This window comes from Falco cherrug, chromosome 6 (assembly GCF_023634085.1).
Source record: "Falco cherrug isolate bFalChe1 chromosome 6, bFalChe1.pri, whole genome shotgun sequence".
Taxonomy (NCBI): domain Eukaryota; kingdom Metazoa; phylum Chordata; class Aves; order Falconiformes; family Falconidae; genus Falco; species Falco cherrug.
The window spans coordinates 71,338,149-71,358,813 of NC_073702.1; the positions used below are offsets into that span (position 1 = coordinate 71,338,149).

General features: G+C 46.3%; 1 long non-coding RNA gene across 1 annotated transcript in view; it reads right to left on the reverse strand.

The window, feature by feature from the left end:
- LOC114017043 (uncharacterized) overlaps positions 1 to 20,665 on the reverse strand; it is a 49,032-nt gene that overhangs the window by 137 nt on the left and 28,230 nt on the right. Inside the window, exons 2-5 of the long non-coding RNA XR_008732997.1 lie at positions 16,639 to 16,785; positions 15,817 to 16,100; positions 15,311 to 15,383; positions 6 to 9,714 (exon numbers count right to left, since the gene is read on the reverse strand). This is a non-coding gene — a long non-coding RNA (uncharacterized LOC114017043). The remainder of the gene's footprint in view (positions 1 to 5; positions 9,715 to 15,310; positions 15,384 to 15,816; positions 16,101 to 16,638; positions 16,786 to 20,665) is intronic.

Genomic DNA, 20,665 nt, shown 5'->3' on the forward strand with positions numbered 1-20,665 from the left:
CCTACCCTACCCTACCCTACCCTACCCCACTTTCTCTGTACCCAGGAAAAGGTCCTGAGATATCAAAGTCTTTCCCCACTTTCTCTGTTTTTTTCTTTAGTAGAAGTTGAGGCCATTCCTCACTTCACCAGAAATCCTCAACACTGAGACAGGTCATTCCAGTAGATCTCTTCCATACTACCCATCGGTTTCTACTGTTCTCATCACTGTAGTATGTGATCATGTAGCAGTAGACAGAAAGGATGGGTTAGTTCACCTGTTAGGTATCTGAGAAATGGTTGGATGCAATATGGACCAAATTAGAAACGAGTAGAGTTCAGTTCCTTGTGATTACCTTTACTATGCCAGTGATGGTATCTAAACACTTTACAATCATCTGGGATCCCTCAGACAATTTCATACGAGGCTCTGTTCTGAAGCTAATAGGATTTGCAATTGCTCAGTGCCTCGCCCTTGCAGACAACCAATAAAATTTAAATAAATTTTACCTTCAACATTGAAAAGGATTGGGTATTTGCACTGCAGCAAACAGCTGGAAGAGGCTCAGTCATTTACTGAAGAGGGTGGACTTTACAAATCATGATAGAACTGCTAACTTCATTTAACAACTGTTTTCTACCAGATTACATGTATTTTTTTTCTTTTCCCCTGGGGCAATGTATTAATTTCTGAATAAATGCCCAACTAATACCAGGAGAAGTTTGACCATACCTCAGCTGCATACATGTGCATATCTCTTTGGGAAATGGTCCATTTTATCAATATTTGCAGGGAGAATAAAACAGCAAAAAACGAAGAGAGGGTGAAAACAAAATGCCTTAAATTGTACGGTGGAAAAGTACGTGTGTAGTATTGTGCCAGGTTTGTGAAAGTGTATGCAGACATGTGGAAATAATCAATATTTTAAATTAATTCATTAATACTGTTATCATTTTAATATCCAGCTTCTTAAACACATAGCCAACCAATTGATTTCCAGAGGTAAGATTCATTTCACTCAAATTAAGAACTGGGTTCAGCTCCAGAGGTGCATACTTCGTTATAGGTGCCTAAGAAATAGGGGTTTATGTGGAGCAGTCAGTGGAGAGCTAGGTCTCCACTGAGCTGCCCTCACAAAGGCTTACAGTGCCCTCTGAGATCCTCCAGGGAATCCCAGAGAGCCACACCATCCTCAATACACAGAAGTTAAGTTCTGGCCCTTTCCAAGAAGAAAGGCAACCCTACCTGCTAGTTCCATGTGGATGCCTTAGGTTTCCTAGGACATCTCAGGCAGAACTATACCTCTGTCTGGGCGCAACTCAGCCGAACCCTGACTGTCCCAAAGTTTATCTTTTCTCATCTGGTAGTCTCAGTTCCATGGATTTTCTGTGGACACTTCCATATCTAAGATCACAAGCATCAGACATCTAAAGAGTCTATGAAGTTTAAACATAGATGTTTATTGCCAGTTGGGAAGGCCTAGGGAATCCAATATCATGCTCCAGTGTTGGTCTAAAGTGGTGCAGATCTCCTGTAAGTCCAGAGTCACGTAACAAGCTCCTTGTAAATGTCAGGGATGGTCTAGGGCATCTTAAACTGGATTTGCCGTGGATGTCAAAAAAACCAAATCTATCCCTGAAATTGTGTAAAAACCTACCTCAAGAAACTGAAGTACAAGGTTAAAACTAATTAGTGAAGATCAATCAGTTTTGAAGTACAGATGTTGTGGTTTAACCCCAGCTGGCAGCTCAGCCCCGCCCAGCCACCTGCTCACTCCTCCCTGGTGGGATGGGGGAGAGAATTGGAAGAGTAAAGGTGAGAAAACTCATAGGCTGAGATAAAGGCAGTTTAATAGGTGAAGCAAAGGCTGTGCGTGCAAGCAAAGGAAAAAGAGGAATTCATTCACTACTTCCCATCAGCAGGCAGGTGTTCTGTCATCTCCAGGAAAGCAGGGCTCCATCACGTGTAATGGTTACTTGGGAAGATAAATGCCATCACTCCAAACATCGCCCCCTTCTTCCTTCTTCCCCCAGCTTTCTATGGTGAGCGTGACGTTGTATGGTATGGGATGTTGGTTTGGTCATTTGGGGTCAGTTGTCCCAGCTGTTTTCCCTCCTGACTTCTTATGCTCCCTCAGCCTGCTCACTGGTGGAGCACGGTGAGGAACAGAAAAGACCTTGGCCCTGTGTAGGCACTGCTCAGCAATAACTAAACCATCTCTGTGTGAGATCAACACTGCAGCACAAACCCAAACCATAGCCCCGTACTATTATGAAGAAAACTAGCTCTACCCCAGCCGAAACCAGCACACTCTGCACCACTTACTCTACTTATTCCATACCATTTATATCATGCTCATGTTCCATACTATCCAATACATCCTCATTAACCACCACCACCCCTTCCATCCTTTAGTACAGTACAAAGGTATCATTCTCTTAATCATTCTCTTAATCTATGGACCACCCCTGTGAAATGGCTGTAAATGTCCATAAATGTCCACAAATGTCCACCAGTTGTCCATTGAGTTCATCTAGTCCATGACTTTGGAGTCCATCTGTTATGGTGGTGACTCAGGACAGGAGAGATGGTGTGTTGTGTGGAGTTACTGGGCACCACAGGCAGCTCAGGTGGGTTACTGCTGCACTTGCACCTTCTTTAAGTCTTGTCCTCCACTGGTTCAGGTGGTTCCTGCTGTAGTAATTCCTATAACACACAAGTCAAATCATGGGTTACAACAGTTTAAAGGTATTTCCATTATAATCTCCACACCTGGTCCCTTTAAGCCAGGTTATAGGGTGTAACATTGCAATGCACTCCTCACCTTGCTCCTAGTCTGTCTAGCAACAAGGGGTTTCTGCTATGGTAATTCCCCTAACGCGCAACCCAAGTTCCAGGTTACAACAAACCAAAGGTATTTCCATTGCAATCTCCACCCCAGTCTCTTTGGACCAGATCATAGGGTTTAACATTGCAATGAAATCCTCCCTTTGCCCCTGCTCCAGCTTGGACTTACCCACAAACTGCAGTCCCTTAGGGTTTTACCTGGTCCAGATGGAGCCTCAGCCATGAGCCACAGTCTTTCCAGGGGTATACTTGCTGCAGCATAGTCCTATCCACAGCCACAATTGCTCTGAGGTGCACCTGTTCCTACGTGGCCTTATCCATGGGCCACAATGCCTTCAGAGATAGACCTGCTCTAACGTGGCCTAACTCACAGCCACAGTCCCTTCAGAAATAAAGCTGCTCCAATATGGCCTTTCTCCTGGCTTCAGTCCCTCCAGAGTTGTACCTGCTCTGTCATGGGCTTATCCATGGCCACACACTTGGAGGTGCTCCAGCATGACTTTGTGTACATCCACTGATGCTTTAGGGTGTACCTGTGGCAGCAAGGACTTATCTACAGCCACAGAATCTTTGTCAGTGTGGACTTGTCCTTGGGCCATATTCCCTTCAGAGGTCTACCTGCTGTGGAACAGACATAACCACGGACACAGATGCTTCAGGATGTACCTGTTCTGGGGTAGGCTTACCCACAGCCACAGATACTTCAGGGTGTCCTGCTCCCACATGGACTCATCCACAGGTCACAGTCCCCCTTGTCTCAAGTTCACACTGGAGCTCCAGTCTGTCCAGTACAGCAGCACAGAAAGAGCAGCAATGATGCCCTGGCCATCAGCCAGCCCAGGCACATCGCCACTGCTGTTATCAAAATGCTCCCAGGCACAGCAGAGTAAAATGGTAAGAAGCGCAGCGGTACAGTAAACAGCAAAAGCAAAAAACAGCCACTAACGAGCCAGACTCTAATATGCAGTGAGACAAGCAAGCCCCAAGGGCAAGCACAGGAGCCCACCGATTAATAGCTAAACAGCAATAACAGCTATAAATTCGAGCTAGCACATTCCAGCCAAACCTGCTGTTATCTTGAACCCTTTGAACCCTACTTTGGGTGCCAAAAAAAAGACTGTCATGGTTTAACCCCAACTGGCAACTGATCCCCACACAGCCTCCCTGGTGGGATGGGGGAGAGAATCGGAACGGTAAAGGTGAGAAAACTCGTAGGCTGAGATAAAGGCAGTTTAATAGGTGAAGCAAAGGCTGTGCGTGCAAGCAAAGGAAAACAAGGTATCCATTCACCTGCTATGGGCAGGCAGGTGTTCTGTCATCTCCAGGAAAGCAGGGCTCCATCACGTGTAATGGTTACTTGGGAAGATAAATGCCATCACTCCAAACGCCCCCTCCTTCCTTCTTCTGCCTCCAGCTTTTATTGCTGAGCATGATGCCGTACAGTATGGGATGTCCCTCTGGTCAGCTGGGGTCAACTGTCCTGGCTGTTTCCCCTCCTGTTATACCCCACCCCCAGCCTGCTCACTGGTGGGGTGGGGTGAGGAGCAGAAAAGGCCTTGGCTCTGTGTAGGCACTGCTCAGCAATAACTAAACCATCTCTGTGTGGTCAACACTGTTTGCAGTACAAATCCAAACCATAGCCCCATACTAGCCATCATGAAGAAAATCAACTCTACCCCAGCCCAAACGAGCACAACAGGCAAATGAAAACTTACTCTCCCCTGACACAGCAATACTCACTCATTTCCTAGTACCTCAATATTAATTCCCATATCTGGAGTACATGATGAACACTATACCTACTCGAAGGGCCAGTCCTGTAGCTTCTGGTCACCTTTAGGGTGGTATTTGAAGATTCAATCAGAAATTGTCATGCATGAGCTTGGTGCCTGGCTTTGCACTTAAGTGAACATTGCTTATATGAGCTGGATTTGATTGCAAACGCCTTCAAGCATCCAACATTCAAATGACTTGATAGTCCTACTGAATCCTCCTTGTCAGAGCTTATGCTCGTGGTTAAAGACAGCACAAACACAGCATCACCGATCCCTCTGGAATTTACTCTCTGGGTCAGAAAGAAACAGTGCTACTGCAGGGCAATTTTCCCATTCCATGGTGATGTCCCATGACATCAGTATTCTGACTCTATATTAAACCTTTCCAAGGTTTCCACAAGCCAATGGCAAAACACTTTTTAAGGTGTCCAGTGTGAATAATGTAAAATATATTGTTACATCCATTGATCTATAATTAAGGGAAAGCACCAAGGGGAAAGTTAGCGCTGGATTGGATTGATACCACTAACTCTAGCCATGTGTGTCGGGATTTTGCTCCAGGCAATGTGAAGACAGGGTCTCCCAGCAATTATTCAGTGTGACACAGAACTGTCATCTGGAGGGGTAAAGCCCATGGACCGCAGCATCCTAACTTGGGCACTTTGAGCTAATGTTTGAATGCAAGCTGTGACTGCCCCTGCAGCTCGGAAGTTGGCCAGGTACCACCAGGATGCTTGGTTCTAAACCCAGCCTAGGGACATCAGGTGAAGGCTACAGCACCTTTATTCACTGTTGCCTGCCAAGGAGCTCTTCTAGATGCCAGGGAAAAAGTGTTTGCCACTGAAAGGAGCCTGTTATTCAGTGCCTGTCAGTGTCTGCAGCAGAACAGCTGGCCCAGCATGGCTGCTTGGTGGCCCTGCAGCCCGCGTCTCTCCATGTCAGCAGTGACTGGCAGGTACAGAGCCATGTGTAGAAGAATTTTGGTTTCATAGGGAGCAAAGTGAAATGTTGCTTTCTGACACATCAATTCTTGCAGGATTCAGAAAGGCACTGAGCCGGGTAGTGATAGCTCTGATCTTGGCATCAGACATACGCTGGAAATGGTATGCATTGACTTAACTTTAAATATTTCTGGTGAAGATGACTCCCTCTGAGCCTGCATCCAGACTCCCATTATGAGCAGCGGGGAGAGAGAGGCAGAGAAGAGCATGATTCATCTGCTGTAGACAACTATGTTAGGAGGAGATGAACTGCACTCTCGGCAGGCCTGTTTCTCTCTGCTGAGTGCTCGAGGAGTCTAGACAAGTTGCCCAGATGGAGATGTCTCATGTGGGAAGACCTGATCCTGGTGTAGCTACCCAAAAGCATTTTACAGTGCTTGCAGTGGTGACTTACAGATTGCCAGGCAGCAGCTCAAGCCGGTCATTCCATGGAAGTTTTAAAAGTGCTTGTTGACTTCAAGATCACCCTTCTCTGCTATTGTTGAAAGCTACTGCTGGAACCTAACAGGTTAGTAGAAGAAGGGTGAACATTTCCCAGGATTTCTCTTCCAGCTGTTGACTTTCCTCATTTTAAAGCCTCCTGTGCATACTCGACATCACACCCTATCTGTGTTCAGCCAGCAAGTTCCCCACTTGTAGCACCAGCCAGAAGAAAGAAGTGAAATAAAACACAAAAATGCAATCATCAAACTGTGAAAACTGGTCACTGGAGCTCCTCCCCATGAGACCTGTCCCATGCATGTCTGTGTTTGCCACTGTCCCTGTTTGGGCAGTGACCCACATCTGTGCCTGTCCGCCCCGGGGCAGCGTGGGCTCAGCACCCATACAGCCTGCTCACAAGGCCTATTCAGAGGGGCTGGGTACCAGCTGCAGTGTCAATCCAGGAGACAGACATTGCTGAAGTAGGTACTTCTTACCTCCATCAGCTTCTCCTGGGATCACTCAGTGCATCTGTGAATGGAGCACGCCGCCGAAAAGGATCCCTTGCAGTTACATCTCTCACACTTGCACCGCTTCCAAAGTTTACATTTCCCCTTGGCTGGTATGACTCACATGCGTGTTCGATCTTGCAGCTTCCCTCTCCCTCTTACAGCACGGGAACACGTGTTACCAGCCAGCTCCAGAGCTGTCACGTTTCTACCGGCTGGAAAGATAATGCTTGTCAACACCTGGAGGGGATTACAGCTGCTGTCTTTCAGCAGAGCCGAGGAGGAGGGAGGAGAAGCAACAAGAGACTTGCACAGCTGTACAGCGTGCTTGGCTGTGCATAGCTGTATGGCATGTTTGGCTGTGCATCTCTGTTTATCTTTTGGGTGGTTGTTTTTTGGGGTTTTTGGGTTTTGTTTTTGGTTTGGTTTTTTTTGTTTGTTTGTTTTTTTACCAGCCAGACAAATTGCTTCTTTATATATGTTGGTTTTGTTTGATTGTTTGTTTTCTAGATAGGAAATATTCAGTGAAAGATGAAGAACATGGTGAAAATGGGAGTGTAAACCATCAAAATGAAAGAAACGTGCTTTCCAAAGCTGAGGTCTTTACAGATGTGTACAAGCAGACACTCCTCTCATTAACAGAGAGAAATAACCCTCTTTCCTGATGGATCCTTGCTGGCCCAGCACCGTATTTAGCCCCAGACATTTGAAATCCCAGCTGCCTTACAAGAAAGGGTGGATTGTTGTTATTTCTGGACCTCAGGCTCCTCCAGTGGTCTTTGTTCTGGAGGGCAGGAAGAGTTTCCAAACTGGCTGTGTGTATGCCCTGCAAGTTCCCTCTTTTCTTTAATTTGAAGGTGGAGAACTTGCACTTGGTGGCTCCTTGGCAGGTGTCAGGAATAAGTGCTCCTCCTAACACGAGGTTAGGAATGGGATGTAAAAACTCAAATCCATGCATACATCAAGCTACAAAATTTGGCATTTGGGATTTGCAGTGTTTTGCTCCAAAATTGCAACACTACTTTTCTGCAACGAGACAGACCTTGAGGGTAAGTCCATCAGTCCCACTACTCATCCAGAGAGGTACATCCTCATTGATGCAGGAGGAATGGCTGTGGTTAGGACATGGGATAAGGAATATGCAACACCGGTGTAAACTGTTGCAGTGGGTCTTGCATACAACCACACATCACGTCCTTGGCAGTAGCCAGTCCCTGCAATCTACCCTCCTCCAAGTTAGGTACCTTGAGTACATGGAAGATAAACAACTGGGGGAGGGTATCTAAGAAGGTCTGAAGCAAACACAGCCTGTTTGGGACTGTGGGATCTCTCTCCATTTCTTCTGTTGGAGCTGTCCTGCTTTTGGTGAATAAACATCCCCAGAAAGAGACACAGGGCATTCTCGGCAGAGAAGGGGGCTCAGATTCTGGGCTTCTGAATCGTGAATTATTAAGTCTTATGTATCCCAGAAAAGTGCCAAACACCAAGACATCTTCTGAGCTATGTCCATACAGCAGTCTTTCTGGGAAACAACTCAGCTGGGGATTCCCTACTTATTTTGGTCCTTATAATTTTGGTGAGGACAGCTGGGTGTGTACATGCCCTCTATATGCCAGGGAAAGAAAGGGATTATTGAGGGAGGAATTCCTGATATCCCAAACCTTGTGTCTGAGACAGAAGGAGTGGTATTTTCTGTGATTCTCTGGAACATATTCAGGATGGAGATGCTTATTTTCTCATGCCCCTAAGCTGCAGACCCCATCACCACGTCAGGCTGAAGGAGCAATCTCTGTAACCCTGCAGCCACTTCTAATTTTAACTCCATGCCCTCTTAGCTGAGCACCAGGGTTTGTGCAACTTCAACAGGAAGCATCCCTGCTGACCTTTCTAATTTCAGGAGCCTGATGCTTGCTTGTCCCGGCAATCCACACGAAAACCTTAAAAGCAACCTGCACGGTTTTTGTGCTGCACAGAAAATAATTGCTTTTTGTCTTTGCTGCAACTGAGAGGACACAACCCTGCTCAGAGAAAATGTATTTATTCTAAGCCCTGTGGTGTGAAAGTGGGGTAGCACCATGAGGGTTGAAAGGGCAGGCTGTGGCAGGCTTGTTTTTCTTTTTCCTCAGTAAAAAGGGCTGGCTCCTCCTTAGCCTATTGCAAAGTCCTGGCCGACAAAAGTGACATGTGTTAACCTTTCAGCTCTTGCATAAAGGATGGTGCTTGAGCTCCTTTCCAGTTTTAAAAAAGCTGAGTGAGGCTCTTTCAGCCCTGTGAACGACAGGGAGTAGGCGTAGGAGCAAGGTCAGGACAGTGCTTCCTAAGCGGATGGAAATGCTTTGCTGTGATGCCTAATTAGTCTGTCACAGTACAAAAACCCTCCCCCTTTGCTGGTCCCTGATCTGGGAATTCTCCACGGTCCCAGGTGGCAGGGCTGTCTTAGCATAACGGTGAGTTTGGCTCCTGTTCTGGCAGTCCTGATGCCTTGTGCCAAGGTACAGAGAAGACTTACAGCTCTAGGACTCGTGCTTGATAAACAGCATCTCTTATCTTCCCACTGCAGTGCTATCTTGAAGCAGTGCCTCTCCTGTCCATGACAGCAACCACCACCACTCAAGGCTAATTCCATGTTAAGCTTCATGAATTACATGGCTCTATCTCTGGAATATGCAAAAATATCTTTGTTGTACACTGAAGCATTTGGAGAATAATTTGCTGGTTGCTAAACATTAGAATTTCTGTATTTCTCTTTCAAGCATCAATTTTCCCCCAGGTCATCCAGAGCAGAAACTTTACTGAAGTACAAGGGACCAACCCTGCCCTTGAGAGCGTCACCAGGTGGGAGGACTCACGCCTGTTAAGGAGCAGGCAAAGGATGCAGCCAGGTCAGGCTCCCACTTGCCTGCCTGTCCTCTGCTGCAGTCTCTCCCTTGGATGCCTCCATGCGTCAGGCACAATTCATCAGACCTCTCTGTCAGTCATCACGGAGGCAGCGGCAGCCCAGCACTGCAATCCCTGCAGGGCTTCATGCACCGAGTTGTCCCGGGGAAGGACACCCACCCTGCCAGCTCTCTCACCTTGTGGGCTCCATGATGCACCAACCATGGCATGGACTGGAGAGTGTTAGGGCTTCGCCTCTTCTTTGTGGTGCCGTTAGACATGTGAGGTTGATTTGGACTGCTAAACCTCCAAGTCAGTCAGATGATGAAGCAAAGAGAATAGAGATTCCACATTAAAATCTACAATGATTTGAAGAAAAAGGGGTTTCCTGTTCATAAAAGCATCCTTGTGTTTCTGAAAAGCTCAGATTATATTTTATCACAGGAGTCTTGATCTCTTCCCCAGTCTCCCACCTTGCCCCAAACCTAACCTTGAAAGCAAATATGCGTCACTCCTAACATGCTGTATATTTTTCGGCTTCTTAAGAAACCTGGAAAGTAAAAACAGAAGGACACTAAGGAGTTCCCTGAGGACAGAGACATAATGCTTGCCCCAGAGGTGAGGAAATACATTTTCCACCTGAATATGAGGCTTCCACCTGAATATGAGGAAGAACCTTTTTACTTTGAGGGTGACGGAGCACAGGGACAAGCTGCCCAGAGAGGCTGTGCAGTCTCCTTCTCTGGGGACGTCCAGAGCCCGCCTGGATGCGATCCTGCGCAGCTGCTGTAGGAGAGCCTGCTTGAGCAGGGGGTGGGTTGGATGGGCTCCAGGGGCCCCTGCCAACCCCAACTAATCTGTGATTCTGTGAAAACTTCATTGAGACTTGGTAGCATATTGCACACCTAAAAATCCCATCCCAAGAAGACAGATCCACAACAAAGGAGTAACATTTTGGAAGTTACTCATGGAGTAACAGTTTTCCAAGCCACAGCCCTGGTGATGCATTTAATAAATACGAGAACTACAGGGATGAGACCAAGCTAGTCAGGACAGCAACTCTTGGCAAAATCAGTCTGCAACAGCAATGTATGCCAGGAGGAGGGAGAACATGGGGAGGAAGATACAACCACTCTGTGAGAGCTTTATCTCCCACGGCTGTTGCCTACACTGAACTGCAAGGATTTAGTTACATCAGATGTCTTTTGAGGCTGCCAGCCAGTCACAGTGAGGTACCTCATCTAATCTCATCAGGTTTCACCTTCCTGTGACATCCCTTGAGCAAGGAAAGAGGATTGTGCATCTCTGGCCGCACCCTAGATTCACATCACGTGTGGGAGTGCTGCTGCTGGAGAGGAAGAACAGAAGATGAGAAAAAGCTGAGTCCTCCTACACCCCCCCCCACCCCCACCCCCCTCACTTTCCTGTTGCTCCTCCCTATCTCTTCTTGTCTGGTGATCCTGGTGGAGACTTGGAGACCAAACTTTTCCCAGCATGATGACAGGAACCCAACATCCCTCTTGAGCTTAAGGCTGTTCCCTGCCAGGGTGGCAGGGAAGGCATCAAGGGGAGCTGGGAGATCCCATGTCCCACAGCCACCAAGGAAAAGAGAAGGAACAGAGCATCCATCCCCAAAACAGGGTTCTGGATACGTGAGCCAGTACAGGTGTCTTAGAGTCTCTTTTCCAAATCAGGAGTGGTTCAGACAATTCTGCTTTTGGTGCAGACGGCCATGTTGGAGCAGACCAGCTTGCAGAAAATAAAATGGATGGATTTGGATTAGCAGCATTAATAATCAAGAATTGGAATTCAGGCCTATACTAGTTACATCTGCAGTGGATGCTAAGATGGGAAGACATTTTACAGTGTCTTGACACTCAGGACCTTAAGAGACAACTCCACCACCTGGGTCTGGTAATAGCTTCTTACTCTTTTGTGTGGATCATCCATGGAGAGAGCAAACCCCACTTTCCTCCAGCATGGGTTGTACAAACCCGTAGGGGAGCTTGGAGATAACAGCACTGCCTTTCCAGGCAAAGACATTTAGGCACTCTGCTTAAACCACAGCTCTTCCCTTAGCACTTACAGCTGTCTAGCTAACTCTGCAGGTACCTGCCCTTCTGTTGTTGATCATGTACAGTCACCCAAACTCTGGTCACACCAAGAAATACCGTGTCCACAAGCCAGTATTTCTCCAGTCATCGTACTCATTGGCCTTGGTCAGGGTCCTCAGAACAGGCTATGCCCACAACACAGTCAGCAAAAATGGACACAGAAATGCTTTCTCAAGTCCCACCAGTGTCTTTCTGTGAGGGGCATTAGTAGGGAACTAAAATCTTGAGTGGTCTCAAGATCTCCCATCTGGAAGCTGTTTTGGTTTGCATAACGTGTCCATGGGGAGAACATGGTCTTTCAGGGCAATGCACTTACTGCTGAGCTATGCAATCATTGCTATACACCATCGGGTAGTTTAATGGAAGAGAAATAGTGAGGAGTATCAGGGTACCTATGGATTAGTGTGCCCTTTCCTATGACATGGGAGATGTAGGTTCAAGCTCCATACGGAGCTATTAGAACAAGGACCTCCTGAAAGTTAGGAGAGAGGGTCTAACCACTAAACAGGCAAGAGATTACTTCCTCCTGCTGTGCAAGGAACAGGTTGGCATCTTCTGAATACACCCACTGGATCAATCCCCAAAGCTAAGCAGGTAAGGACATGCTTAGCTGGTGAATCCCAACGGGGTTTAGAGGTGAGTAAGATCCTCACTGATCATCACTGTTAAGACTTGGGCAGCTCCAAACACGTCCAGAAACAGGGAAGTATATATGCTGTGAGGACTGGACTGATGGCAATAAAGAGTGTCTAACACATCCAGGGCTAGGTGGCTGCAAACTTATAAGAAATTAAATGCACAGGAAGAAAGCTCAAGGACAGAAGGTGGACTCCTAAAGGATAGCATACCAAAACAAGTAAATACATTAAAAAAAAAAAAAAAAAAGCAAAACAACACTTAGATATGAACTACACAGATGCAAATTTTGATGTGAGTAATGGTTCCCAGCCATTTATGTACTTTTATCCAGTGTGAAGCCAAAAGCTTTCTAGATTTCTTACTGATGAGTCAATATGAGAAATTGAGGCACGCAGTCTTTGTCCCTTTTTATCCCTAATGACTGCTACTGTCTCCTTTGACTTATACCACCACAAGTTCAGAAGTGGGTGGGCTCAGGCTGCACCAGTAATGCAGCTTGAATACTGGAGTCAAAATTGTCATAAGGAAATTGGTGAGGTTGCAAAAGAGTTTGCAGAGAGGACACTATCATTTGGGCATTAAAAATTCACTGTCCAAGACATAAGCTTGTTAAATATTATTAGGAGCAGGTGGAACAGACAATTGATGTGATCTCTGCTTGAAGCTTTTTTATAACTTTAAGAACACATAATTTTTTTCAATTAGCCTAGCTACAAAACATGCAACATCCTGACAATAGCACCCCAGGAGGTAACTTCTCCTCCCTAGAAAACATAAAAGAAACACAAAGATTTTTGCTGAGAGACATTAGGAGACAAAGGTAATACAGAATTAGTTTGATCTGGGGTTGTTTCAGTGCTAGCAGAAAGGAAGATCCAATTTCCATCTGAATTGCAGCCAGTATCATGCTGGCATCAGTGGCACGCTTACACATAACAGGACTTTTTGCCAGGATTTCCCAACTCAATACAGACATGCTATGTTTCCTTCTGCAACCCATGCTACAAACATAGGCTACTCAACGCAATTGAAAATGGGATGTTCAGGCAGTTACCACCCAAAGAAGGAGATGTGCCTGCTGACAGTTTCCAAGCTAGTTGTGAGCATGGGTAGATACAGCATGTATGAGTGGGGATGGCAAGTCAGATGGACATTCTCCATAATAGTAAGATGAGGCATCCAGAAACTTAGGGTAACATTTAGGTGCTACTACCTTTGACACCCCCATAGACCACCACACATGAGTTTCAAAATCTCTATTGCAAGGTCTTCTTAGCAAATAGCTCTTGCTTATGGAAATCAACTACTCTAAAGGTTTGCAGCACTGTGAAACCCTAAGAAAGATGGATAGCACAAAGCACTTGCTAAGCTCAGAGAATGAGTTTAGCATTGACTGATCAGGGAAGAGTGGCTGACGTGGTCTACCTGGACTTGTGCAAAGCATTTGACACTGTCCTGCCCCGCATTTTTGTCTCTACACTGGAAAGACATGGATTTGAGAGATGGACCACTTGATGGACAAGGAATTGATTGGGTGGTCGCACTCAAAGAGTTGCAGTCAATGGCTTGATGTTCAAGTGGAGACCAGTGATGAGTGGCATCCTTCAGGGGTATGTACTGGGACCAGTGCCTTTCAGTATCTTTGTTGGCAACATGTACATTGGGATGGAGCACACCCTCAGCAAGTTTGCTGATGACACCAAGCTGCATGGTGCAGTCAGCAAGCTGGAGGGAAGGGATGCCACCCATAGGGATCTTGACAGGCTTGAGAGGTGGGCCTGTGTGAACCTCATCAAGTTCAGCAAGGCCAAGTGCAAGGTCCTGCATGTGGGTCAGGGCAGCCCCCAGTATCAATACAGGCTGGGAAGAGAATGGATTGAGAGCAACCCTGAGGAGAAGGACTTGGGAGTGTTGGTATATGAGAAGTTCAACCTGACCCAGCAATGTGTGCTTGCAGCCCAGTAAGCCAACCGTACCCTGGGCTGCATCCCCATCAGCATGGCCAGCAGATCAGGGGAGTGAGCTCTGCCCCTCTGCTCCGCTCTGGTGAGACCCCCCTGCAGTGCTGCATCTGGCTCTGGGGTCCCCAGCACAGAAGGACATGGACCTGTTGGAGCAGGTCCAGAGGAGGCCATGGAGATGATCAGAGTCTGGGAGAGAGCTGGGGTGGCTCAGCCTGGGGAAGAGAAGGCTCTGAGGAGACCTTAGAGCACCTGCCAGTGCCTAAAGGGGCCGGCAAGAAAGCTGGGGAGGGGCGTTGGGCAAGGGCACATAGTGATAGGACAAGGGGCAAAGGCTTTAAACTGAAAGAGGGAAAGTTTAGGTTAGATATTAGGAAGACAATCTTTACTGTGAGAGTGGTGAGGCACTGGAACAGGTTGCCCAGAGAGGTGGTACATGCCCCATGCCTGGAAATATTCAAAGCCAGGTTGGACGGGGCTTGGAGCCACCTGGTCTAGTGGAAGGTGTCCCTGCCCATGGTAGTAGGGTTGGACTAGATGATCTTTAAGGTCCCCTCCAACCCAAATCATTCTATGATTCTATGAATCCAGAATAACATTTTTTTTGAAAAGCTGAACCCACTAATACTCCTCATCCGTGATGCAGAAGCAACTCGCTTAGCAGAACTAGGCAGGACCCACATTTTTGTGGTGGAAGTGCTAAGTTTACTTCTTGACCCTTTTTCTGGTTACTGTGGATAGACATTAAGTAGAATGGGCTAAGTCTTAGCTGGGTGGAAATTACAGTTCTGAGCTTATGATGGTCTTTGAGATGGGTATGCTGGGCATCAGTGATAGCTTTCCACTGAAAATAAAGGGAGTATCTGAAATTACAAGCTTTTCCGTAGCCAGGTAGCTCTACAGCTACACTCAGAAACACATGTAGGAGGCTGTCACACAGAAGTTGGTAGGACTTGGGACCCTACATATTTTTCTGAACACAGGTATCTCCTTCAAATTTTTCATAGTATCATAGAATCATTTAGGTGGGAAAAGACTTCTAAGATCATGGAGTCCAACCATAAACACAACACTGACAAGTCCAGCACTAAACCATGTTCCTAAGTACTACATCTACAACTCTTGAAGACTTCCAGGGATGGTGACTCAACTACATCTGTGGGAAGCCAGTTCCAAAGGTTTCCTTACCTTCTCAGATGGCCACAGAAATTTCTACAGCAAGTCCTCAAGAGTCCCATGGTATTCAGTGGGTTGGACTTCCCTGTGATGATTAAGCACTGAAGTAGATAGAAGTGACACCACAAAGGCAGTTGACATCTCATGTGAAGGCTAAGAAATTGCTTCCCAGTTTGGGGAATGCTATGTGCAAGGTTGATTGGTGCTGAACTGAAACTTAACCATGCCTTCTTGGAGCCCCATGCTGTTGCTCTGCTAGAATCACCCATCCACATGTGCACACAGTAAGGAAAGACCAAAACAATCCTCTTCGTTACCAGCTGGAAGGACGTGTGTCCCCTCAGGACTGTACAAATCTCTGCAGTTTAGCTCCTTTGAGAGCTGTGGCAACATTTCATCATTGCCTTGTACCCACAAATGTGTTCAGCCCTCCCATTTCAATTCCATTCTGGGCTCCCGTTCAGCCCCCAAAGCTGCAATGGCATGTATCAGAGACGAATGAGTTTGGCTTGACTTACTGCCACGTGTACAAATTGCAGCTGTCTCGTCACGGACATGATGCGAAACATGCTTTCTCATGATACAGAAAGGGTTTGATTTCAGTGCCATGAATCACCTCTTGGTCTCAGAAATATTCACACAGGGTTGACAGGATGCAGGATCTCTGCAAGACATTCTCCTCTGGAGCAGGAGGTGGGAGCCAGAGAGGGACACTTCAGACGGCACTTCATGCTGCTTGTGGGAATGCGAGCAAGTAAATGGGGCTCAGTTCCACATCATAGGTATCTAAATGCAGATGTCCCTGTGGGAATGAGATGGCACTATAGTCAAAAGAGATCTATTTAGTGCAGACAGCAGAGCACAGAGAGCTGCTGAGCTTAACCCAAAGCAGACATGGACATTTCCTCTCCTGAACATTTGTCTAAACTCCATTGACCAGACCACGTTTGCCAGCTGCATGTGGGTAGCTCAGATACCAAAGAGCATCTCAAGTGGCACTAGACAGCTATGCATGGGCAACTGATTGAGCCACCACTCCTTGCTGTCCATAACAGACTTTTAGACAGCCAGTTCATGTGGGGACACCTGCAGGTGTCCTACATTCAGGTGCCCACAAGCTGAAGATATCTGTAAAGTGGGGTGAGTGCATCCTGCCCTAAGCATGAGGCAGAGAAGTCAAGAACGCACAGAGTGAGAAATTTTGCCCTCGCTTGCTAGTGCAGCCCAGAGCACTGGCAGAGGATTGTGTTGTAACGGGAATGGCGTAACCGCATTCGTAACTCCCAGGTCTATTAAAAATAAATAAATAAAAAATTACATTTGGCCACTGGGGTGAGTACCTTGTTGTTCTTGCCTTCTTCAGGAAAAGGCGATTCATTTTGACCTGTCAGCTAGCAGTGCATCTTCCAGATGGAGGAATCCAGCACAAGACCACCCCATCCCTGTGTTTGCAGTCCCTCTCTACGTGACCAGTCTTCCTTCAATGCCTAGAAAAAGGTAAAATAAAACCCCACATCATGGGACAGAAGACCCATCAGGCAGCTGGACTTAGGCATCGTTGGAGGAATACCTATTATTGTATTCATGATACTTCATAATAGTGATATGCAGATATACTAATTATGATAACCCCAAAGAGAAGCCCAGCAACTCCCTGCAATAAGCATGAACAAGTGACGAGTAATGACAGATTGTATCCCAGCCCTTCAGAACTGGACTCATTGAGAGACAGACATATAGTGAAACAGGTTAAGTAGATTTAAAAAAAAAGAGAGAGAGAGGGTGACTAGACAGCAAAAATTGCATAGAGTGAAATGCTTCACCATTACAGACAAGAGCGTAAATAAATCATGCGTGCCAGAAATAAATGAGACTACTATATGATCATCCAGTTCTGCTCCCTATCCTGACAAAGTTTCTGCCAGTCTTTTCTTGTCAGAGCAAGTTTTAAACCTCCTGAGAATATGGGTTTAAACAGTGTCATGTGTGTTTTCTTGGGTTATTCACACCAGCATTCAGTGAACTGCAGAAGCAAATGCAGGTGGACAAAGCACAGAAATACAGTAGCAGGGAAGACAAGAAGAGCGAGCGATGCAAAGGGAGGTAGAAATGTACACAGCAAGGCAAATAGGCAGCTGGGAATAGCTGGGGATCAGCTGTAAGAGGAAGGCTTCAGTTTGATATATGGTGCCAGAGACATTATTAATGATTTGCTGGGGTTTACCTCTAAAAAGTTTGGGTGGATTATTTATTATGTCACCACAGCGCTCACATGATCTATGAAAGGGGCAATAATATGTCCCTGTTTCTGGCCTCTCAGATTCACTGCCTTTTTACAGCCTTTAATTAGGATTTAATTCTGCACTTCCAACACAAAGAAAGAGTACATGGTATACTTAAAGCAAAAGGCAAAGTAGAAAAACACACACCCCTTGCTTAAAATTTCTTATATGCCTTCCTACCATGAACGAACAGTTCTGCCAATAGTCACTGCAGCATTTTCACAGGTCAAAACTTTCATTTTCCTTTGAAAATAATGAATAATTCAGGGAAACCCAACTGGACTAGAAATGCTGCTAGAGTTCTTTAGTGTTCTTCCATGAAGTTAGCTGGCTGGCAAAGTGATGGTTAGATGGCTGGTGGTAGCTGGGATCTCTGTGGCAGATTGGTCTTCTGCATTTGGGGGAAATTGCCTGTGATTTGGAGGTGGACTCATCATGTGAGGCTGGGGAAAGCAGGACAAGCAGTCTATCAGACTCAGCCAACATCTGCATTGGCTATGAAAGGGCAGAACTGCAGATACCCCACCGTTATTGGTGTCCTTAGTGCATCTTAGTACTTTGCTTTGGGAATCCCTCTTCTCTTTTCTTGCTGGGATCTGTGCTTGACTGTGGCCAAGAGTCAGTCCCCAGATGAGCAAAGGTGGCCTTTGAGATGCCTAAATGCCTCTCCTGGACTCTTGTCCTCCAGTAGAAAGACTCTGCACTCACAATGGAGACCACATACATCTCTTGAGAAAGCCAAAGAGGTTGTACTGACCATGGCATAACCTGGGAGTGAGCTGGCCCAAAAAGACAAAGAAAGAGGGGAAAGCTGGTGGGTGGCAAGAAACGGGGTGAGCGAATTGTCAGAGAAGGACAGCTCAGCACTGGCACACCCAAGGGAGAGCTGCTTTTGATGAAGGTCAGCGCTGAGAGGTGAGTGTGAAGTGCTTCTCCCAGAGCTTTGGGATGGAGTGTGACTGGGTCACTCCAGCTCTGGCTGGCACCGGGATCTGGGGCAATCCTTGAATCTGTCCGATGGAGAAACAGATTTTCTGGCTCCCTTGCATGCTGGGACACAGGAAGCGCCCTGTGGTTCTCTGCACACACTGAGAAATCCCATAATCACTGCAACAGGCTGAACCTGCCCCTTGGGCAGGAGAAGGCTCAAACTTTACAGGCCAAATGTGGCCATGGTGCTGAGGAAATGGAGACCTCAGAGGCTGTAATATTATGTTACTGTTCTCCTCCATTAACAGAGTATCTATTCCTGGTGGTTTGACGAAGGGCAATAATAAAACAATCAGAATAAATATTCTGAATAGTGGGAAAATGCACTTTTAACCTGCTGTGTAAGCACACCTCCTGCTCTGATTCTTCCCCTCTTCAATGCTTTGCTGTGTGCTTTTGTTTGTCAATAGTTTTAATGCGTGAGTGCGGATGTGGGTGTTCCTTCAATACCTAGTGCAGTCGTAAGGAGCATGTTTCTGCCTACTAGCACCCAAACTCTGCAGTTCTACTTGCTTTGGATTTGGATGGGCTGGCAGGTGGGTGCTGGTGAGGTTAGGTGAGTTACCTGGGCACTGCTTCATGATGATGGTGGCCAGTTTCTAATGGAGGTAGAAGACTATTGTTCTCTCACCTGAGTTTCTAGATTTACTTCTCAGGACACGGGTTGTGCTAATCATTCCTGCACCTGTGGATGATATCTGCATATCCTCACCCTAGATGGTACCAGTATGAAGCTATGAAGAAAGAGGAAAGGGGATAGCCCATAGCAGGTGTCCTGCACTCATCCAAGGTGATCCTTCAGCAGAAAAGTGGAGCTGCAGACAACAAAATGTGAGGAATAAGGCTCAGGACGGAGCTGACTTGAGCTGTGGGGTGATTACAGCCACATGTAGACAGTGACATGCAAAGGGAAAGATCACCACACAGTATTATTTATTAATACATTAATACATATAATGTATTATGTATATAATGTATTGTGTAATAATGATGCACACAGCAAATTTCATCTTGGGGAAAAATAGAAAGCAGCAACCACTGCAAAACAGGAACAGGCATGTCTTACCAAACAGTAATGGCAATTGTTGAGGGACCATTTATTCCAGGGTCTGACCAGAGGTCCTTCTAGCCCTTACCACATCTCTGCAATGTTTAGTTGTTTTTAGGAGAGCATATAAGAAGTGAGCAGCGTACAGGACGCTTCCCAGTAAACCCAGCTGCAACCAAGCTAGAGCTCATGGTCTTGCTGAGCCATTGCTGTAACTTTGTGTTTGATCACTAGCTGCTATAAGGATCTTTCAACAATAACTCAAGATGTTTAACACTCTTTCCATTACACTGCAAGAAGGCACTAAGGAATCGTGGGTGCAATGTGACTTTCCCAAAACAACCCCAATTCCTGTCTTCCAAGTTGAGTGCCCACCATTTCCCACCCCATCTGCAAACAAAGCCTGATATCAGCACAAAACTCCAGCTGCTACCAGTCAGAAAAAAAGAAAAAGAAAAAAAAAAAAAAAGGACTGTTTGGAAAATCCAGAGGCCCTTGAGCAAAGCAAGAGCTCACCACATAGCCTGGTGGAAAGACTGTAACATCAACCTAAGCTGATGTTAAGACAAACAAATAAGGCCTGGTCCCATGCTGCTTTAAAACAAACATTTTCCATTTAATCAGGTATTGGTTATTAAAACTCCTCAGATAAACATGAACCAGGAGCTGCCTGAATTCACTGCAGTTGCTCTCATTGGACCATTTACCCAAGTCAAGAGACTCCAAGGCTCATTTTTCAGTTTCAGTCTGTGATGCCTTGCTGGGGATGATATAATGCTCTCCGTAACCTCTCTGTCCTGGAAGCAGCCACACTCAGTCAATACACCATCAGGGTGACAGGTCCCAAATCCCATTGCAAGCTGTGATGGATGGTCTCAGGGTGAGATTTCATACATCTCCTGCTTTCAGAGGGGAGCTGACACAAGTAATTGGTGTCGCTTTTGCTGGGATGGTGCCAAAAGCTGACAAAACAGTTCCTAATCAGAAGTGCCAGTGATTTGCACTGGGATTTGCATGCCGGACAACTGGAAAGTGTCATCACCGCAG